The 25,233-nt window shown below is 35.5% G+C and overlaps 1 protein-coding gene across 4 annotated transcripts in view; it reads left to right on the top strand.

Moving 5' to 3' along the window:
• The window catches only part of LOC115213473 (ras-related protein Rap-2a), a 230,419-nt gene that overhangs the window by 180,303 nt on the left and 24,883 nt on the right, over positions 1-25,233 (top strand). For 3 of the 4 annotated variants that reach the window (XM_029782466.2, XM_036504180.1, XM_036504181.1), the window contains one exon: positions 24,903-25,011. The gene's annotated coding sequence lies outside the window, so the exon portion shown is untranslated. Of the gene's footprint in view, positions 1-2,612; positions 2,632-24,902; positions 25,012-25,233 lie in introns of those variants that run through there. The other variant, XM_036504182.1, reaches the window with a different exon arrangement.

Genomic DNA, 25,233 nt, shown 5'->3' with positions numbered 1-25,233 from the left:
GCCGACCAAAGCCTTGCGAGTGGACTTGGTAGACGGAACCTGAAAGAAGCCTGTTGTATATATATATATATATATATATATATATATATATATATATATATATATATATATATCAATTGAGTTAAACGCAGTTGTTATTCAAATTCTTTTACTTCCGACATGTTTCAAATACAACATTGGTATTATGCCAAAAGGAATAAAATTGTGTAAAAAAATGCATTCTTCTCATCAGGGAAAGAAAGAAACGAAACACATCAATAAGACATTTTAACAGAATGTGATGACTGTGTATGATAATGAAGGGAACACTATTAAGTTTTTTCTAAAAAAAAACGTTAGTAGATAAAACGTCAAAGATAGCGTATAGAAAGAGAAGGAGAAGGAGAAGGAAAAAATTAGCAGAAAACTAATAATGCAGAAATATAGAGTGAATTAGAATAATCTTTAAAAGCGTGGAATTAGATATTATATTTAGTGGAATTGAAATGTAAGAAGATAGTCAAAGGTTAAATTATATAGAATGGTAGAAATCACTTATAGGAACTAAAGGTATGTTTTGTGCCTACGTTTGCAACGTTGAACGCGTTCTATAAAGGGATTACAAGGGATTCTTTGAGAATAGAATATAAAACATCTCGCTATTACACAGAGAACCGAAATGTTTTCCTTTATCATACAGTAAAGATATAGGGAGAATATTCCATTCCAAATTAATTTGTTCATTATGATCTTCTAGATACTAGATTAATTTACTAAGCCCTGTATTGTTACATTTATTGATATGCCTAAATGTAGAGTAATGATTAGATAGTCTTTTGGACAACTGAGATGAAGAACTACCTATATAAAAAATATGTCAGCACCGGAAGTAATTTTACATTGATAAATAAAGTTCCTAAGAAATTACTAAGAAAACGAATGCCGTTGGAGTTGAATTCAGATACAATAACCCCGTTGTTATTATTATTTAAGGAATGGCTAGTGTTATCAAAATTAATGCTAGTATTTGTATTTAACAACTTATTATTATGCGAAGAGATGATTTGTGAAAGATTTTTTTTGTTAGAAAAATCTTTCCTAATTCGGTGTGAGTTAATAATCGAATAGTATCTTGAATTTTGCGGGAATTTATTTTCTGTAGCTTTGATCTGCTTACCATGTGGAATTATTAATAATAGGAAACTCCTATTCCCGCTATTTCTACAAATTTTTATCGCTTTACTACTGGTGCTGCTACTACTACTACTACTACTGCTGCTATAGCTGCTACAACTGCTGCTACTACTAATGCTACTGCTACTACTACTACTACTACTACTACTACTACTACTACTAATACTACTACTACTACTACTACTGCTGCTGCCACTACTTACTACTACTACTACTACTACTACTACTACTACTACTATTACTAATACTACTACTACTACTACTACTACTACTACTACTACTACTACTACTACTACTACTACTGCTACAGCTGCTGCTGCTGCATGGGCTAGTTGGTAGGGTGCTGCACTGACGATCGTGCAGTCGTGGTTTCAACTGCTAAGACCGGGTGCTACTCTGCACTCACCTTCCGACACGCTGTTAACGACCGGCATCGTCGCTTGTTTTGAGAATGCAGCATTTTTACATATTCTGATCTGATAAATCGAGGTGTCACAGCTATCCATTTCTTCCTTTTCTTTCGTATAATATAACAAAAAAAAAAAACAAAAACAGAAAAAAGAAACAAGAAAAAAGTCAAAACAAAAAGAAAACCAAAAAAAAATTCTATTAATCAATGCAGACGATAGCTCAGAACATACATCAATATTACTACCATCTCTCACCCCTGATTTATTTCTACATGTCACAGGAAAATTAGGTCAAACGTAGTCATCCATATAAATTCGCAACTTCCACAAATGTCAATATCCTACAGAATATTGACAGTGATTGCCTCTGATTTCCTTTATCGTATTCTGCTCCTCCATTCGTTCCTTCCTCTTCTATCTTTCCTCATGTTCCCCTCTTTCTATTTCTTATATATATTTTCTTCTTCTTCTTCCTCTTCATCTTCTTCTTCTTCTTCTTCTTCTTCTTCTTCTTCTTCTTCTTATTATTATTATTATTATTATTATTATTATTATTATTATTATTATTATTATTATTGTTATTATTATTATTATTGTTGTTGTTATCATTGCTATTATTATTATTATTATCATTATTGTTATTGTTATTATTATTATTATCATTATTATTATTATTATTATTATTATTGTTATTATTATTATTATTGTTGATGTTATTATTGTTATTATTATTATTATTATTACCATCATTATTATTATTATTGTTATTATTATCATTATTGTTATTATTATTATTATTATTATTATTATTATTATTATTATTATTATTATTATTATTATTATTATTGTCATTATTATTATTCACAGTGGTCTTATTTTCATGAATATAATTTTATTGCTGCTGATAGCCGTCTCTAATACTCTTCTCCAGAATTTTCCCCTTGTCAGCGTGCATAGGAACAGCTGAGTTCAATAGTCTGATATGTAAATGATCAAGCTGCGAAAACTACAGTGCCAGTTACCTGAAGAGTGGGATCGAGAAACTAAGGTCGGCAACTCACGAGTGTATATATGGCAGAATCGTTAGCACCCCGGGCGAAATACTTAGCGGTATTTCGTCTGCCACTACGTTCTGAGTTCACGTTCCGCCGAGGTCGACTTTGCCTTTCATCCTTTCGGGGTGAATTAAATAATTACCAGTTACGCACTGGGGTCGATATAATCGACTTGATCCATTTGTCTGTCGTTGTTTGTCCCCTCTATGTTTAGCCCCTTGTGGGTAGTAAAGAAATAGGTATCTCGTCTACCGCTACGTTCTGAGTTCAAATACCGCCGAGATCGACTTTGCCTTTCATCCTTTCGGGGTGGATTAAATAAGTATCAGTTTCGCAACGGAGTCGATGTAATAACTTAATCCCTTTGTCTGTCTTTGTTTGTCCCCTCTATGTTTAGCCCCTTGTGGGCAATAATGAAATAAATATGTATATATACACACATACATACATGTATATACATATTATATACATATATATATATTAAGTTAGACATGGCCTGGGCCAATAATGGCCGAAACCTATCAAAGTATCAAAGTATCAAAGTATATATATAATATGTATATATATATATATATATATATATATATATATATATATATATATTATATATAATATATATATATATATATATATATTATATATATTATTATATATATATATATCACACATGCTATTTTCGGAGTGCTCGTAGAGAGCCAATGTGAAATAATACAAAGTACTTTGACCGGTAATGTACCCCTGAAACGACCGTAGATTGAACACCCTCCTATTTTTTCGGATCCCCTTTACTGTTCTTAACCTTGCTATCTTGTGTCACTTTTATCTGATATCTTAGATGTATTAGAAATTTTAGACAATTTAGGCGGTCTGCCATTTTGAAGACTGATATTTTCATCCCTATATTTATCAACTTCTCATTCGTTTTGTGTCTCCTATGTTTATCACGCATACATGTAATCCTTATTTATATGTGATTTTATATGTATTTTTATATATTTTTATATACTTTTATATCTCTCCTATATTTCATGTATCGTTGGTTTTATTCTTTATACCCTTTGAGAATCTTTACGCCTATACATGCATGATTTATGTCGATGTGTATAAATATATATGATTCAATTACATTGATTGAATATCTTCATTTATGCGTTCGAGAATTCGGTTGACTGACTAGGATTTGAGCTTTCATTCTCCTATACTTTGTATTATGTATATATAATATATACTCTCACAAAATTTTCCTTCATTGAAAAGTAATATTTCATCATCCAGTGATTACATTTTTTTCATAACAACACAATGATTATTTCTTACGTCTTGGAGGTCGTTGCTCCAATAATAAGAACAGACGCACTGGTGTGATAGTCAATTGGTGTAATGTTCCTCACCCCAGACGTAATATGATTTGATACAAAGCACGAATTCCAATCAGGAATCTTGCAAATAGATAGAAAATAGAATTGCAGCGATTATTTTTCTAGACTTAACAATGAAGAATAAATTCCACATTGTTAACTCTATGGTTGTGAGGTTGAAGAATTTTAAATGATTTTCGTATAAATTGTTTAAGGAGATAAAAGATCAACACTCACGACCTCTGAAGACTCCGAGGCTATTAGGATATCTCTTCAGGAAAATGTGGGTAGAGGGAAATTAGGTAGTGTTGAAGCTGCATGGGGTAACGTTTGAATAAAGTATGTATTGCGAGATATGGAAGTCGATAGGTGTAAGATTTTAGTAGTCAGAAGAGATGTATCGACTGTTTTGATTAAAAGAGGAAGCATACCGTTTTATAAGCGCTTGCGTGATTGCGTCGTTAGTTAATTCGTTTCGAGTCTATGTGGCTTCAGGAACAATCTCAGTACAATGTCTTTGGTTAAGTCCCTTCTGTAATAGCCATTAGAAATCCAAAGCCTGGAGCATAAAATTTGTGGACGAAAACTGTTTGAGAACACATGAAATGATCCATTCCAGATATTCAGTGGTAGGCAAAACGGGTCTCCCGTTCAACAGCAAGTCGTCCAGCTACATGAATGAATGAATAAATAAATAAATAAATAAGTATATAAATAAATGAATGAGACTTCCACCTTCCCCGTCGCCAGTCTATGAGATCCTAAAAAATATTATGAATGCTACCCATCTTCCTCTGATTAATCAATAAACAGAACATGCTGTCGTAGTAATACAGGCGGTAGTGAAAAGATAACCGCATATTTGAACTGAGCTCGTAGTTGTATTGTGAGAGTTTACCTATCAATCGAATATCCTTTTAAACACGAAATAATTTGTGTGTGTAGCAGCAGTATCCTTCTAGATATGCGAGTATGAATTGAGCTTTGTTGATTTGGAAATAAAACGGAAAGCAAATAAGAGAATTATTTCTACCAAAGGCGACAGATATCCATTTTCGCGTTCATGCCCTTACTTAATTTCATGCCTTTACTGCTATTTTCTTTTCCAAAGAATCGTATTTACAATTTCAAACATTGTCAACCAGCAACGGAGCTCCTACTGCGTCACAAGCCCAAACAGAAATAACACAACAAATTTCCTCCAAATTCATGTATCAAAAAAGGCAAATAGGATCACACTGAAATAAAAGGACAGATGGGGTGGTCACAGTTATAACGAATTTTTATCATTTTAGATAGATTTGGAGATAAGCAACAAAAGCAAACTAAACAACACCCCAATACAAATATACATACGCGCGCGCACACACACACACACAAACACATTCCCAACCACATGGCTCCGGGTTCAGTTCCACTGCATGGCACCTTCTACGATAGCCTCGAGTCGACCAAAGACTTGAGTGGATTTGGTAGATGGAAACTAAAAGAAGTCTGTCGTAATATATATATATATATATATATATATGTATGTATATGTTTGTGTGTCTGTTTGTTGCCTCCACCATCACTTGACAACCGTTGTTGGTGTGTTTACATCCCATAATTTAGCGGTTCGGCAAAAAAGAATGATAGAGTAAGTACTTGGCTTTCAAAGAATAAGTCCCGGGGTTGATTTGTTCGACAGAAGGCGGTGTCCCAGCATAGACGCAGCCAAATGACTGAAACAAGTGAAAGAAAGAAAGAATAAAACAATATATATATATGCAATAATAATTCTCTAAATGAGATATAGACAGTAACTGCTCCATAACATAAGGGACTAAAGCCATCTGAATATGGCTAGGGACAGGGCAGGGTGGTGGGGGTGTTACTGTTGCATTTAGCCCCAGGCGAACATCAACGTCGGCAGATAGGCTTGACACCATCACGGCGTCCTTTATCCTGCAAAGGGAGATAATTGCCCGATGAAGCGGGTCCGTGTGTGGTTTCCGCTTCATCGGGGAATTATCTCCCTTTGCAGGATAAAGGACGCCGTGATGGTGTCAAGCCTATCTGGCGACGTTGATGTTCGCCTGGGGCTAAATGCAACAGTAACACCCCACCACCCTGCCCTGTCCCTAGCCATATTCAGATGGCTTTAGTCCCTTATGTTATGGAGCAGTTACTGTCTATATCTCATTTAGAGAATTATTATTGCTGTCGAACAGATTTTCGAAATCAGCAAATGTTTTGCTGAAAATCTATATATAAATATCCTGCAGAGTGAGATTTCGTCGAGGGAGGAGCGGGGGCCCTACCACACGTTGATGATAGGCAATACACCTTGAAACTAGGTCGTGTGTGGTTTCCGCTTCATCGGGGAAATATCTCCCTTTGCAGGATAAAAGGAGCCGTGACGTGATGGTGTCAAGCCTATCTGGCGACGTTGATGTTCGCTGGGGCTAAATGCAACAGTAGTAACACCCCACCACCCTGCCCTGTCCCTAGCCATATTCAGATGGCTTTAGTCCATGTTAATGTATAATATATATATATATATATATATATATTATATATGGACGCGCGTATGTATGTGTGTGCATGCTAAACAAAAATGACCGAAGAGAAATAACTCAAATTGGCCAGTGTTTTATATATATGAACATAGAATAATATAAGTATATCAAATGCCATACAGCTTAAATTCTTGATTCATTAAAATGACATCCACATTTACGGAATGTATTTCAACTACCGAAAGACAATCGAAAACAGCCTATGTGAAAAAGAGTCTAGAATTTTATAAAGATGACATATCGTTAAGGAAAAGACAGGCTTCTTGTGTAGAGATAAGCGACAATTATTGACACTTCATTGATACTGCATTAGGTCTCGTCAGATGCCATACCCACGAAAGTTATTCTGCTACATCTCTATCAGTCAAGGGGAACTTGTAGACTACATCTATGGCCTAGTATATATATATTCACATTGACCTCGAACACACAAGAGTAAACAAGAGAGACAGAGAAAGGCAGAAACAAGGAAAATGCCACTTATATTTGAACACAATACAAATATTCTTTTAAAAAGACTTTTCTTTTAATTTTTCTAAATTTAATTATTTAATTGTTACAGTTGAAAAGGTCTCAATGACTGAAACAGGTACTGAAATGTTCTTTAAAAATTATTTTAGATTTTGTATCTGACTTGTTTTTCATATATATATATATATATATATATATATATATATATAATGCTATTATATACAATACGCCAAAATGTTGCAGACAAGAAATGTAAGTAGGTTTTTATTTAGCGAAACCATTTATACACTTTTTAGGTTTTTGATATCTCGGCAAAAGCAACAGAATAGATACAATAGTTGCCCAAAAGAACGGCTATCGCAGCAAAAATACAAGTAACGTTCTCTAGACATCCTTGTCGTTTGAGGCCCCATCCTTAAGTGTGTCGTAGGAAAATTTCGAACCAGATTTCTAAAGTTCTTAATCTTCTTTTCTTCTCTTCTTATATTCTTATTCTTCAGAATTTTCTTTCTTCTTCTTCTTCTTCTTCTTCTTCTTCTTCTCCTTTCTTCTGACTTCCATTCTTCTTCTTCGTTCTTCTTCTACTCTTCTCTCGCTCTCATAATTATATCATTGTATATTGCATATATATATATATATATAGATATCGTATATATATACACAAAATATATACAAAATGTCCCTTTCTAAGAAAAGGCTCGAAAAGTAAAAGACTTTTTCTATTCCATAGCGAAACCATTGTACTTTGTTTTTAGACCATTTTTGTTTTCTCGTAACTCTCCCAGCAGCTATATTACATATAGTTTATATATAATATAACCGGCTATCACGATACATATATATAGAATAGATCAATAAACGCACTTATATATATATGTTATAATATACGTATATCGATATATACACCCACAGGCATATATATTAGGTGTATTATATAATTTATAACGTGAGTTCTCATTCCTAAGGTGAATTCTTCAATCATGCTGGAAATTATTCGTCTTCTTTAAAGTCTAAAAATTCTTCTTCTTCAGCTTCTTCTTCTTTTCTTCTTTCGTTCTTCTTCTGTTCTTAATCTTCTTCTCTCTCTCTGTCGAATATATTACCATATTATATATACGCATTATTATATATACGGATATATATATTATATATACCAAAATCTATTATATACATTTATCGGAATCCCTTTATGTAAAGAAGAACGTAGGCGCGAAACGTAAAAGAGTTTTGCTATTCGTGGGCGTTATACCTAATACATTGTTTGTTTTTGTTTGTACACCACGGTCTCGTATTATGTTGTATCGTAAAACTCTCCCGTATGTATGAGAATATATATGTATATATATAAATATATATATGTATGTAGGTATGTATGTACACATGTACCATATGTATACATATGTCGTAGTATGTAGTATGTATAGAGTAGTATGTAGATGGATGCATAACATATATATATATGTATGTGTAGTATGTATGTATGTATGTATATACATATATATATATACATATATGTATACATGTATGTATGTACATGTGTATGTATGTACATAAAGGTGGATCCAATGTATCCATGTGTAGGATGTATGGTGCGAGAGTCTGGGGAAGTAAAAACAAAAAATTTCAGGGAGGAATAGTGATTGATGGCGTGCGTAGATGTTGTAATTTTCCCAATAATGAGCCGATAAGCCGAAGAAAGTCTATTTTACCGGTCCACGGTTTGCAGCTGGAGCGCTGTGTAAGCGAATTAACAAATCCAAAATCGGGAACTGGAATAGATAAATCCAGGAAACATGTGCTCAGTGGCTACCGAATGTCGGAACTTAGTATTTACCGAGCGAAGCTGCTGTTCTGTAGGCTGGACTGGCTCAATGCACAGCTTACTCAAATGAAAATTTCTTGTCAAGAAAGCCCATGTTAAACTTAAAAAAAAATCTGCATCGATACTATAATGTGGGCCATACATAATGTAGTCTGTAGGTATGTATGTATGTATGTATGTATGATGTATGTATGTATGTATGTATAGGTTACGTATGTATGTATGTAAACATTTGTACGTAAAAACGTGGTGTATATATGTATGATGTACGTAGTCTGTATGTAGATGCATGCTTGTATCGAACTGCATCTAGAAACGAAACGAACATACGATGTAGTTTTATTTGTATGTATGTACGTATGATGTATGTATGTAAATAATGTATGTATGTATGTATGTAGTATGTATGTATGTATGTATGTATGTATGTATGTTAGGATGTATGTATGTATGTATGTATGTATGGATGTATGTATGTATGTATGGATGTGGATATGAGCCATATAGAATAGGCAACCCCAAGTGCTGCTTTCGGGAGGAGTGGTGTTCGCTGAAAGTCTGCGGGATGACATATGCAAATAACCGTTCAACAGGGCGGTGGTTCCTATCGACGGGGTCACATATCGACCACCAATAAACATCTTACGGCATTATGATGCGGCGGAGACTACAGAATTAAGTCGGACGTGAATAGTGATCGCTGCTTAAAGCATTGGAAGTGAAGGAGCTCCAGCTTGTCAAGGCCATGATTTCTATGGAGAAGGAAGATTCGGGTAACTGGGATAACTCGACATAAACTGTAGCTCAAGTGGTAAAGTGATGTTGACTTGTTTTCTTTTAGGATTATGGGCTGCTCTCCTTAATGCAGTGGGATTGACCCAGGTGCATAGCTATTGATCCCCAGGTGGAGAAAGATTGTGCATTGGACAGCCACGTTTGAGAAATCTCGAGTTGCACATGAGAAAGTAAGGAGGATGTCAGGAAGGGCATCGATGTTACTTCCAGAAGGGAAGGATCTTCCTTTGATTCTGACGTGCAATGTCTGTGCAAGACCCTGTCCTCAGTAAAGCTGGACTCATGAGTCATCTTCGTAGTCATTAAACGAGACAGATGAGTGACAATCGGGCCACTGGTGATGGTGAACACACATACTAGTCATATCTGTCGGGCATGTGGAAGAGAGTGTAATTCGGCAGGAGGACCTAAACGACATGCAAAGGTACATGAAGCCAGTTACAACTACAGCCGGCTATTACAGTAAAGGTCTTAGTTGCCAATTTGTACAAGACATTGTAGATCTTTAGCTGGGCTAAAAATCACATTCGATCACAGCACCAGTAACAGTTAAGCTTCGTGCAATGGCCATACTCGATAACGAGGGGGCAGCCATAATTATATGTATGTATGTGTATGTATATATGCAGATATATATATATATATATATATATATATATATATATATATATAATATGTGTGTGTGTGTGTGTGTGTGTGTGGTGTGTGTGTGTGTGTGTGTGTGTCAGATATGTACTGACTCGTAATGATTTAGTCTGAAACTGTGCTGAAGCTAACGGAAACACACCGTAGAAGACACGTATTACTCACTCAAAGACATGAATATTAAAAATATTTAAACGTCTATTATTTAGTGGCAAACTTTTCGTCGAACCACTTGTAACCTGGTCACTGACAGGGTGTCACCGCATCTGGTTACAGGCGAACTTGTTACTCAATACATCTAGTCTTCAGGGTTATGAATATAATTGGTAATTTAACTTGACATTTGTTGCAATTCACATACATTCTGTTCCTCTCTTCTCTCAGCGGGATCTCTTTCAGTATTGTGTAGCATAGCAAAGTTCAGAAATTAATCGCCTTAAAGAAGAACTATCAGTCCATGACCGCAGAACGGAGGTAGTAGGGAGAAACGTTGACAAAAACTGTATGTGGGGGTGAGATTAGAAGTTATACCAGTAGCAGTAGTAGAAGGAACAACCGCAACAGTAACAGTAGTGGTATTATTATTATTATTATTATTATTTTTTTTTTTATAGTGTGCTTTCACTTCACTACCGAGCGCAGCTCTGTGTGCTTGGGTATGTGCTGTGATTTGTTGTGATGCTCTGATGGTTTGGTTGTATGGAAGGTGTTCTGCGTAGGATGTGTGCAGTGCCTAGTAGTGCAATTTTCTGTATGTTATATGTCTTTGTAAGTCCTGGTGTTTTTGTATGTATTGTGTCTGAATTTTTTTATCATGCCTAATGCACCTACTATGATAGGAATTGTTCTGTTTTAGATTCCACATTCTGGTTACCTCCATTTCCAGGTCTTTGTATTTTGAAAGTTTCGCCATTCCTTTTAGAGACACGTTATTATTATTATTATTATTATCATTCTATGTTTGACTTTTGCTTTATATATGTACAAGTTGGCTCCAAGTCTCACCCAGAGACTTCAAGATACAAATTGGAAGTTCATGTTGGTGTAATGCCTAGGGTGCCATATATTTGGTTTTGTACATAGTGTTGTTCTAGGGAATGTTTAAGAAACCATAAGAAAATTATGTGTTTGTTTTAAACTTGAGATTACATAGAAAAGTATTTTGCGTAGGATATGGGCAGTTCCCATGAGCACTATCTTTTGAATTTCTGCCATTTTACTATTATTATTATTATTATTATTATTATTATTATTATTATTATTATTATTATTATTATTATTATAATTATTATTATTGAGTGAGAGAGCAGTGCATGCCATCAAAGTGACTCTGGGGTAAAATATACGAAGCCCAGTATGCCCATCATGACTACCTGTCTGATAAAGGTACACTAAGCACATGTATCACTATTATTATTATTATTATTATTATTGTAGTAGTAGTAGTAGTAGTAGTAGTATATTGAATTTCAACGATATTTGTATTTTGAAGACACACCTTCCCAGCTCGCATGCAGAAAATCTGTGATTGTTATTCTTTATTTTCTGTATTCCAATGAAGCTAAGCGAAATAATAACCATTGACCTATTTCTTGATTGAGTCAACCGTCTTCTCTATGATTCATGCTTATCAATTTCGTACAAATGAAAAGCAATTGAGTTACCAATTCTCAACTAGCCTTGAACTCAATGTTTTTACACCTAATTACGAAAATGGCGTTCCTTATTTTCATTCTTCTGCGAAAAATAGCAACACAATGGCAATTGCTAAACTTGTTGCTCAGAGAAAAGAAAATTCCCATCTGGGAACAATTCTCTTTTAAAGAAAGACATTGGCTCACAGAATTCATTATTATTCCACTTAACGCTTTTAACAATTATATCAACAATATTTTCTCGATTTCTTACTCTATTTCACACAAATACACCCATTTTTTTTTTGTGTTTTCCTTTAGTAATTTCTTCCTGATATATCTTCATATATTTTCAATCTCTCATTTTCTTGTCTATTTTATAAAGTATAACCTTATTATTTAAACTCTGTTGATACTTATATATCTGCCCACACTTCACAAAAATTCACTATTGGTTCCTTTGCAATTTTATTCATTCCTTATCCCTCCTCTTTTGGAATATACTTGCATTGTCATGCTTCTCCCTTTAATTCATCTCTAACACTCCTCCGCTCTCTCATTCTCCTCCAACATCCTATTCATCGATCATCTATCTTACCTACACCTCTATATAAATGACATCTTATCGAAATTCCACCCCCGCTTTTTAATTACTTGTTTTACCCCTTTATTTCTCTCATTCTGTTTCAATCAAATTTTCTACCATGCACCCTTCTCCCATCCTCACTGACCCTTAAGCTTCATCTCCCTCCATCTCCGTCTTGAACTTTCCCTCACTCCGTCTCTTTCTCCTTCTTAATTTTATTCCTGTCTCTTTCACTCGGTTACATTTCCTACACGTGTTTCCTTGAAAAGAAAGTGTGAGTAAAAGAAAGATTAAATAATACATTAAATTCAATCTCTCTCTCTCTCTCTCTTCCTCCTTCTTCTCTACTTTTCTCAACCCTCATCTCAATGTTAATTACACCTTACTCATTCAGGCTGTTCCCATCCACTTTACTCTCCACTTTTATTCTCCCTGCCTTCTTTTCTTTCCATTAATCTTACGCACACAAAATATGTTCTCTCATATCTTCTATTAACTCCGTTTCAATTATTCTCTCAATATCTTTCTTTTATTCTCTTATTCTACATCCCTTTCTCTTTTTCGCCCTACATCACTTTCTCCACTTCTAACTTTCTCTCTCTCTCTCTCACACACACACACAGACTCACTCATCCTTCCACCTATACAACTCTGTCAATTTCTCTCTCTTCATTTCTCACTCTCTACGTTCTCTACTCAGAAACAGCACTCTGAGCTTCACGGGAATTAATTTCCAATAAAATTTCATCATCACACTCTCTAACCACGCACTGCATATTTCAACTTACCAGCTTATATTACAACTATTATTTCCTAGTTTAACACAATTTCCAATTCATTCCCTACGGCATGTACAAGGCCAATCAAATTTGTAGTACTCTAGTTCATTTTCCCACTCTCTTGATAAAGCACCCTGTCTTTTCTTTCTCTATACAACATTTCTACCTGCGTTCACTATTGTATGTGTTATACGTATCTTTATAAATTTCATTTACTAGTTCAATGCACAGAAGTCATATTACATGTGGTCGTCCATGCACTTCTTTGGATACATGCAGCATACATATATTACATACATCAACACGCATAAAGTCAAGTACACACGCACACATATACACACACATACACTCATGCATGGACACATACTCAGGCATAGACACATATGTATATGTTTCTGAAGAAATAGTAGAAAAGTTGGATTTACAGAATCAAACAGTATAGCATATATATATATATATATATATATGGGAGAATTCATAAAAAAGGACAAAAGACGAAGACAGGTGGTATAGACAACAAGCAGATGTATTAGTTCAACGCTTAGGAATTGAAAACTTCTTTAACGTTTTGAGCCTACACTCTTCCACAGAAAGGAACACAGAAAGAAACAAGGAGAGAAAATAAAGAATGTGTAGTGACTGGCGATCTATCATGGCGAATGTCGGACAGAAGGGTCAACCAGGAGAACTAGGAATAAGGGGAGATAATAAAGTAGTGGTGATCAAAAAACGAAGGTACGCGTGCGTGTGTATAAGAGAGTATGTATGTGCGTGTGGAAGAGGGCTGGTGACCTTGACGTGTGAGTGTGTGTATGTGTGTGTGGATGATTGTGTGGGGCTGGTCAGTGCTAGTGTGTGCGTGGTGGTGTGATGTGGTGGTGTTGGTATGTGGGGGAGGCGAGAGTGGGGAAAGCAAGGATGGGGTGTGGGTTAGGCTGAGGGTGGTGGTAGAGGTGTGGCTAGAGGTGGTGTATGTGGGAGTGGTTGTATGCTGTGGGGTAGAATGGGAAGGATAGGGAAGGTGGGGTGGAATGTGTAAGGGTGGGAAGGGTGACGATGAAGGGGGAAAGGAGGTGAGTAGGAGAGAAGAGAAAAGAGGAGAGTCGGAGTTAAGAGAAGTAGGAGTCGGAGCAAGAGAGAGAGGTGGGTGGGAAGAAGTAGGTATGAGGGGAGAGAGGCGAGGGGGGGAGGTTAGATGAAGAGGGGAGGAGAGTTGAGCCCATGTGGGGCAAAGGAACGAAGAGAGAATATTAATCCCTGTTCACGGCACAAACAGGACTCCGGATAGCCCCTGTGCAAGGACAATCCGAACACGGACAGGTGTTGCAACAAGTGACCGGTAGAGCGGAAATGGCGCGAGATGTGGTGTCATTTCCGAGTCGGATGTCTCGGAGGTATTCCGCGGACCGGTGATGTGATAGTGTCGATAACGGGTGCCGGTGAGGAGGGTGGTGTTGGAGAGGTAAAGGCAAGTGCGCGGGCAGCGTCACCGAGAGCAGGGGAACGAGCCGAGCTGGGAGGTTGGGTTAGGGAAGAAGCTGTGGACCAAGAAGTCTCGTAGGTTGTGGGCTCGTTTGAAGGAGGGGAGGGGTCGGTTAGAGAATCTGTACGAAGTAGAGGGTCGGACTGGAGTCGCCGGAAGGCTCGGAGAATGGTGCGTTGGAGACGTGGGGTGGTGGAGTGGTAGGTGAGGAGGAAACGGGAGTCGGGAGTCGGCAGGACGGGTTCGGGGGGAGAGAGCAGATGCACGGTCCACGGAACGTGCTCTGGCAAGGGCAGTGTGGATAGTGGTGAGGGATATCCATGTAGGATAAAGTGGGGAGCCACGAATTGAGACTGAGTGTCAATGTGATGGTCGTCACTATAGAGCCTGCGTAGGCGGAGGAATTGGAAATAGGAGATGGAAAGCTTGGTGTGTTTAGGATGGGAGGAGGAGAAGTTGTGGTATGAGTGTGAGTCTGCATGTTTGTAGTGGATGGAGGTGGAAAGAGTGGAGTGATGAATGCTGACCGAAATGTCAAGAAAGGGGACAGAGGTGACAGAGATAGTGCAGGAGAAGTGGAGGGCAGGATGGAAAGATTTGACAAACAGATACAATCACATACATGTATCTATACACACACACACACATATATATATATATACATACATATATACATATGTATGTATGTTCCTCCCCAGCACTACGAAACTCTATAAAATGATTAGAATTTCCCACAAAGGAATTATTTTGATTTGAAAACCCCACTAGAATGTGAGAAAGCGCTAATGATCTCAGTGATATGGTATATATGTAAAAAATGTAATATATAAATAAATATCTGTAAATATAAACATCCGATATTCTGATTACCTCATTTCTTCTAATATATATATATATATATAGATCTATATATATATATATAGATATCTATATATAATATAGATATATGTAGTAGGTATGTATGTATGTATGTATGTTGTATGTATATAGTTTATAAAAAATGGTGAGAAACCCAAGGTAACCCAATAAAAACAGGTGGCATTGCAGAAGGAGGACGATGACGACCTGAAGACGACCTAAAGATGATCGTTACTTATACCCGGTTCGTTTCCCCCTCAATACATAGGGTCTCCTGATACGCCATGAAAATATTCTTTTTCTCGAGACACCCAGGGTAACCCTAAAAACAGGCTTTCGCCAGTGATATATAATTATATATATATATATATATATATATATATGCTAAATTGTATCTCTGAGCGAGATGTAGAACAGTAGCAATAGGGAATCGTAACATATAACTGCCAACCAAGTGTGGCGTCCTACACAGGACAGTACTACTGTCGTTAGCCAGCTGGAAGAGATGTCTTACTGAGGCGAAAACACCAGTAGCACTGTCCTGTATAGGACGTCATACGTGGTTGGCAGTTATATATATATATATATATATATATATATATATATATATATGCGCACATATACATAAGCATATATTATATATGTTTACGAATACATATAATATATATATATATGCCTATGTATACACATACATATACAGAGACAGATTCATACATACCTTTATCCATTCATCCATCCACCCACCATCCATCCATCCATTCATCCATCCATCCATCCATCCATCCACACATACATACATACATATATACACACATACATACATGCATGCATGAATTCTGTTTCCAGCTCTAAAACATCCTTTATTCCTTTACTTCAATGGTAGCCATTTTTATCTGTATACATTAAGAGAAACAAAGTACTTCCTGTGCAAGACTTACAGAATAGGACGACAACCGGAAGCACGAGTTTTTGATCAGATATTTCTCTATATTCTTCACATTCGACTCCAGAACTCGTAGCGAGACTCGTGAGTCAGTAGACATCTGGAAAATAATCATCGAACATATATTTTTGAATGATTATAGGCGATTTTGTGTGCGTCAATCAGTGCCAATACACACATTTGTGTGTGTATATATAAATATGTGTGTGTGTTGATATAAATATATATATGTATATATATATATATATATATATGCATGTATGTATGTATGTGTGTGCATGTATGTATGTGTGTGCATGTATGTATGTGTGTGCATGTATGTATGTATGTGCGTTTATCTATCCATCTATCTATCTATATAAATTATTATATATATATTATATACATATATGTATATATACATGTATATACTATGTTATATAATGTATGTATATATATATATATATATTGTGTGTGTGTATATTATCTATATATATATATATATATATAATATATATATAATATATTATATATATTATATATATATATATGTACCTGTTTATTTCAATTCAATGCATTATCAGAACGATCATCGTTTCAAGCTGATATTATCGTCTGTCAGATGAACGTTAAGTCGAAGTCGGCTAATAACGTTGGCTTCAGAAATATTTAGGATTTAGTAAAGCTGATTAGAGAATTGAGCTAAGAGATGGCGTTAGTAAGTTTGTAGTTTTCTATTGTAAATATTTGAGATTGGTTGAAGATATAAAATTATTGTAGGTTATTGACTTATATATCAGTATAAACCACTACTACAATCGCATAGATATTTGCCGCTCAGTAAATGTCAAATATTTCTGTCAAATACAACTGTTTTATCGTTTCTTACTAACAAAATAGGGTAAACATCTTTAAATTTATTTCTTTATATAGAATTCCTAAACATAAGTGGCTGCGTGGTAACAAGTTTGCTTTCCATCAACAGCAACATGGTTCCGAGTTCAGTCCAAGTGAATGACACCAGGTGGAGGTGTCTTCTACTTTAGTCCCAAGCCGACCAAATTCTTGTGAGTAGATTTGGTAGACGTAAATTGAAAAGAAGTCCTCTCTCTCTCTCTCTTGATATATATATATATATATATATATATATATATATATATAAATCCAAATTGATGGAATAGAGTAGATAAAATCCAGGTTACATATGTCTCCTAGCTAGTAAATCCTCTGATGTAATAATTGCTCAATGGGGAGTATGGGAAGTAATCAGCTAGCTACTCATCTGGCTGAGTATACCTCAATTATATGAAGAATACATTGCCGTTAAAAAATTCCAAGATAACTCGCCGAAGATATGTTCTGATCTTTTTTTTTCAGCTTAACGATCCTCGAGATGGGAAAAGCCTAGAACCCTCACCCCAAAAATTATTATTGTTCCTGAGCGTTGATTTTTTTTTTGTATACCTACCAAGGACTGGTCGTAGCTGACAAACTTCTTACACTTAGATCCTCAGATCCTATAATTACGCACGCACACACACACACACGCATACACACAAAAATATATATGTATGTGTGTATGTATGTATATTGTGTGTGTATATATATATATATATTATTATATTATATATATTCTATATATATATGTATATGTATATATGTATATATATATATATATATATATTAGATGTGTATGTATGTATATATTGTGTGGTATATCTATATATATATATATGTATATTGTAATATATATATATATATATATATATATATATATATATATATGTATATATATATATATGTGTGTGTGATTTGCGTTTATGCGTGTCTCCATCACCATTTGACATCCGGCGTTGCTTTGTTTATGTCCCCATAACTAAGCGACTTGACATAAGAAACCGGTAGAATAATTATAAGGCTTTATAAATTATGTGACTGCTTTTTATTTATTCTATTAAACCCTTCAGAGCGATGCTCCGGCACGGCTGCAGCATAAAGTCTGAAGGCTGTTAAAGATAAATGAAAAAGGCTATATTTCCCCTGTCTTTTCCTGCCTTCTGTCATTAGAGAGAAAAAGAAAACAAAATTTCAATCTTGAACTACTTAGTGTAGGAATTATTTCTTTAGGGGATGCGAATTTCTTTATAAAAACATCCATTTGTTTCCTTCCTCATCTAATTTGATATTTGCTTATATGAATATTTATTTCTTAATCAATGTGTTAATTTGCTATTAAGTCAAACGTTTGCGATGAAATGTCTTTTCATATTCGTTCTGTATTTGCTAATCATATTAGTTTATCTTAACTTGTCAAGAGAAACATTTCATTATGTCGTTATTATGTTATATTATTGCTATAGTGACATTTCTAGTGTCGGTGAAGTTAGATATATATAAACGTTGAGTTCAATTATGGCAAGTGGGTTGCTGAAATAACAAATGTCGCAGAAAACTAGATTAAAACAACTAATATATTCACTTTTGTAGTTTTTTATTTAATTACATCTAATTCATTGTTGTTGGGTTTTTTTGTAACTGAATTTATAAATTAGAAGAAAAAAAATAGAAACAATTTTCTAGTATTGATTAACTCGAAGCAAGGAAGTAGTTCAATTATTGGAGATTTTCAAATCAAAATCTAAATTCTAAGGTCGATTGAGAGAATGGAATATTACGTATTGTGGTCTATTATGATAGGAGGGAAAAGCTGTGACTTTTACCATTAGTGTAAAAGGGTAATTGTGATATAAATCGTTTTTAACGGTGTAACTTGAAGTAGATAAAGCGAAAAATAAAAGCTAAATAATTGCTAATGGGATTCGACCCCACAGTTTCTGTAAACATGACAGACGCCCTACCATTATAATAATGCAATCCTTTGAATTTTCTCCATTCATTTTAGAAGCTTTGTTCTTTGCGAGAATTGTATGCTTTTTTTTTTTTTTACTTCATAAGGATTTATAGAAAGTTCGAGAAATATGAGGTAAATCATTTTTTTAACGGTGAAACTCGAAGTAGAGAGAGCTATAAATAATAGTGTGTAGAGTACTGACTTAACTCCTCCACCCTTGCTTGGAAAAAGTGGAAGACTGCCCGTATGTAATATATTTATTACCATAAGTACAGAGAAGGCGGTGAGCTGGCAGAAACGTTAGCACGCCGGGCGAAATGCTTAGTGGTATTTCGCCCGTCGTTACGTTGTGAGTTCAAATTCCGCCGAGGTCGACTTTGCCTTTCATCCTTTCGGGGTCGATAAATTAAGTACCAGTTACGGACTGGGGTCGATGTAATCGACTTAATGCCTATGTCTGTCCTTGTTTGTACTCTCTGTGTTTAGCCCCTTGTGGGTAATAAAGAAATAGGTATTTCGCCCGTCTTCGCGTTCTGAGTTCAAATTCCGCCGAGGTCGACTTTGCTTTTCATCCTTTCGGGGTCGATAAATAAAGTATCAATTCAACACTGAGGTCCATGTAATCGACTCATTTCTTCCCCCAAAATTGCTGTCCTTGTGGCAAAATTTGAAACCATTATTATAAGTACAGAGTATACCTGGCATTCTTGTCACACAAGATTAGTCGCTTTAGTCGGGAAGCACCAATCACCTACACTTATGATCGTGACTGAGAACCTCCTGTAGAGATAGATCTCACTGTCTCAACTGATTGAATAGTATTTCAGAAACAGAGTTGGCTTCTCGAAATCTTTACTTTTAGTTCAACACCAGGAAGATCATAAACAAGTTTACTAAGAATGTTTATAATTTTCCTCTTCTTGAAGGACTAAAAGTAAAGTTTTCAAGTATCCAACTCAGTTTCTGTAAACCTAGTAAATCATAGACGAAATTGATTTACTGCAGAAAGATATCCCTAACTTCCAGATCTTCCAAAGCCTACTGAAGCATTAATCTGTCACATTAGGTTTACTTAAAGCTCTAATAATACTTCGGTATGATTATAGCAACTAGCCATAGAAAACAGGTGCGATTGATACCCCATTTGTAAATGTGTGTTGCCTGGTCAACGATTTTATCTCGATCGATCGCCAGACACAAACACTTATCATGGATAATTTCCGTTCCAATATCCTATGATAACATTGTGACCAACTGTAATTATATCTCGGCGCCAAGCAAATGAGCAGAGAACAACCTCAGATCTTTGATAGAGAAAAAAAATAAAATAACTGTGGCGTCCATTGATTTTGTTCTTTGCTTGTCAAAGTACATAGATTCTACCTTTCTTCAACTGGACTTACTTCTGATTCACAGGCATGATAAACAGCTACATAGGAAACTCGTCCACCTACTATAAATCCATTAATAAACTGAATCTGCTTATGACAATTGTACCTACTTTAGATTCCAGTGACAAACGTATGAACAAGGTTGTAGTCAGGCTTCCTATGGAATCGATAAAGTACAGAGGTTACTGCAGTATCCTTGAACGAAGGACAGAATCAAGTGTTTTATTTCAGAGACTAAACATATGGTTACTGCAATTCGCTAATGCTACTTTCCATGTGGTCAGGATTGTTTATGACGTTGCAGCTCACCTTTGCTCACGGCATAGTTACCGTGTTTTACTGTTAGAAACTATTACTTGTTATCTCAGATATGATTTTATTCCATATATACACTAACACACGCACACACACACACACGATTTTATTTTATTTCTTATCTACAGGCGCGTGTATGTGTGTGTTAATAATAATAATAATAATAATAATAATAATAATAATATAATAATAATAATAATCCTTTCTACTATAGGTTTAAAGCCTGCAATTTGGGCGGGAGTGGGGTTGTCGATTACATTGACTCCATTGCGTAAATTGTATTAATTACATCGACCCGGAAAGAATGAAAGACAAAGTCGACCTCGGTGGCATTTCAATTCGAAACACAAAAAACGGAGGAAATGCCGCTAAGAATTTTGTCCGGCGTGCTGATGATTCAGCCAGCTTGCCGCCTTCGAAGTGAAATAGAGCCAGTGCGTATTTTCATTATTGGCAGAGTGACCCTCTTGAAATACAACAAAATATATTATTCACTTCATCTCAAGTGATGAATACCGACTTGTTTGATATTTCTCTTAATCTGTTGATGTTGTTTTCGAGAAGTGTAATCTATCTTAGATCACTTCGACCCACCTCAGTTGCTACAATTATAGTTAACTGCAAGTTTAATACTAACCAATAACACTTTCAATGCAAAGGAAATGGGAGCTGCGATTCACATTATGTGTTCGCTATCCATGATCAATCATGAATAACATCAGGTTTTCGCATTTTTTTCTTTTTTACCGATCCATTTCGTGTCTAAATCAGTCTTGCAACTGTTGTCTGTTAGTAGAGTAATCTTAAGTTTCATTTCATACTTTGTGAACTTTAAATTGCATGTAATGTACATGCTATTCTTTCTCACGAACACCATAGCCGTGTTTTTACACATCCTACCATTCCAGAAGTAGGCACCTCACACACATATGTGTGTATACATATACATATATATATATATATCTATATATATATATATATCTATATATATATATATATCTATATATATATATATATCTATATATATATATATCTATATATATATATATATATATATATATATATATATATATATATATATATATATATATATATATATATATATATATATATATTATATATATTATATATATATATATACATAGATAGATAGATAGATAAGATACAGAAAATAATGTATTTTCAAACGCATGGTGATTCTAATGCAATAGCACGAGCAAGATAAGCTATACATATATTGCAGAAAAAAGTCGTTACTGGCCAGCCATGAGACTCGAACTCACATTTCTGTGATTACGCGTCAAGTACTTTACCTTTAAGCTAAACTAAACTGCCCAGTAACAAATTGTTCTGCAATTTTAGGATTTATAAATCTAATTTTATAAGCTGCTAACGTTAAATTCAACTTAAGATGAAAGTAAACAAAGGTAAAGTACTTTATGCGTAATCATAAGTATGTGAGTTCGAGTCACATGGCTGGCTGGTAACGATTTTTCTGCGATATATAGATAGTTTATCATGTTCATGCTATTGTGTTAGCATTATCATGCCTTTGAGAATAAATTATTTTCTGTATCTTTCAACGCTTCTAAAGGAAACTTTACTTACTTTCAACGTAAGTTGAATATATATATATATTATATATATATATATATATATATATATTATATATATATATATACACGCAAACACCATATGCCCGTTCCCAGTAAAAAGCACACACACACAAAAGAAAAAAACATGCACATATACATACAATACAATGCCAACATTCACAAGAATCACTCAGAAATACACAGACACACACACACATATACACAAGCATTCACACACAATGACACGCACCTCCCCGACAAATACAAGACACATAGACACACTCACACAAACACACTCACTCAAACACACCCACACGTATACACACACACTGCAGTAACAATACAAACAAAACAAACCACTCGCAAATACAGCAGACACACATCCGGAAACTACATAAACCATATCCACACACACACACACACACACACCACACACACACACACATATATATATATATATATATATATATACACACACACACAAACGCATACTCAGTACCAGCATGTACAGAACGTACACGCACACACATACACACCACCCGGATAAACCAAACACACACGGACACACACAGAACCCCTGAAAAATACAACACACTCACACACACATACACACCCACAAACACGTACGCGGTAGTTTGTCTGCCGATGCGACGAAGACCATCTAGTCATCTTGGAGTGGGGATGGGCTTGTTTTTCTGAGTCCGCAGATGGCTAGTGAGGCCAATCTGCGTCCGAAAGAGTCTTTGACAGTATGGACAGTGAATGGTAGCAACTGCTACAGGGTTGTTAGCTCTGATCTTCCTGGCTTGTCTGCGGTCATCTGCAGCAGCGATCCTATTGGTCTCGCATGTGTTGGCACCTTTGTGGACAGCTGATCGCCACCCTTCTCTGTCTAGAGCAGACTGCTCCCAAGTGTCATGGTAGATGTTGAAGGCTTTCAGTGAGGCTTTTAGGGTGTCCTTAAAGCGCTTCGGTTGACCGCCTTGTGAGCGCTTTCCCTTTTGCAGCTCGCCAAAGAGCAATCTTTTTGGTAACCGATCGTCTGACATGCGAGCTACGTGCCCTGCCCAGCGAAGCTGAGACTGCCTCAAAATAGTTTGGATGCTGGGCAGGTTAGCACGTATTAGTACTTCGGTGTCCGACATCCTGTCCTGCCACTTTATGCCGAGAAGTTTTCTGATGCGTATTGTATAAAAGTGGTTCAGCTTCCTGGCATGACGCTGGTAGACCGCCCAGCAGCGTTGTGAGAACAACTGCCCGGTACACCTTGATCTTTGTCATGATGGAGATCCCCCTCCTTCCCAGACAGTCCTGCGTAGCCTGCCAAAGGCAGCCCTTGCCTTGGCGTGTCTGGCGTTGATTTCGTCATCAACGACAACATTTCTAGAGAGTGTGCTGCCAAGGTAAGAGTTATCAGCATCTTGGCATAGAAATAATTTTCTTTTGCCCTTGTTTATAAGTTGCTTACAATTTTAAACTTTAAAGGTATTTTAATATGCTGCCACATTTTTTGATGAAATATTTTTCTGTAAAAATACTCCATCCTATATTAGTATATATATATATATATATTTATATATATATATATATGTGTGTGTGTGTATGTGTGTGTGTGTGTGCGTGTGAGTGTGTGTGTGTGTTTGTGTGTGAAGGCGTGTGTGTGTGTGTGTTTGTGTGTGAAGGCGTGTGTGTGTGTGTATTTGTCCCCCACCTACCATCGCTTCACAACCGATGCTGCTGTGTCTACGTCCCCGTAATTATATATATGTATGTATGTATGTACGTATGTACGTATGTATGTATATCAATGTATGTATGTAAGGGATGTTTGTGTGTATATATGTGCATACATGTATGTACGTGTATAGCATCAAGGCAACGATTATCCAACTAGAGAGATGTCGGTTTGCATTCTAAATTATATTGAAATAAATTTTTGATTGTCCATTAACTTCATAGATTTCTTCCACTCATAATAATCCTCCAGATAAAGAAACTCTATTTACTTGTTCTATTATAAAGTCTATAAAGTCTACATTAAACATACATGCAGGTTATTCATATTTTAAAATCATATTTTCCACGATCAGCAAAATAATTACATGTTACGTTTCACTGGAATTTCTTACAGAAAATCATAGGATATTTTGTTTGTATTTGTGTGACACATACTTAGTGTGGAAATTGTTCTTCCTTTTCAGCTAAAACGAACTGAAATTGCTGGAAACTAACTTATGGGCCAATATTCAAAAGGAATTCAAAAGTCATCCCGTCTTTCTGCCTTCATCGTTTAAGAGAGATTACTCAAAAGTAAGCCATTTTCCATTATTTTGCATCTTCATATTTTAAATAATCTTACTGCGTCACTCATAAGATTGTTATTGCACATCTGAATTCATTTTGTGGATGTTACTTAGGGAAAATATAATTCTGTGACAACAGCATTAGGACAACTCATTCAATCTTGTCTTCTCAATGAAGTAATAACACATTAACTAATATATAATCCATTACCTTGAATCAATTTCGATG

Source organism: Octopus sinensis, linkage group LG6 (assembly GCF_006345805.1).
Source record: "Octopus sinensis linkage group LG6, ASM634580v1, whole genome shotgun sequence".
Classification (NCBI taxonomy): Eukaryota; Metazoa; Mollusca; class Cephalopoda; order Octopoda; family Octopodidae; genus Octopus; species Octopus sinensis.
This window is presented reverse-complemented; position numbering and strand designations above follow the sequence as displayed.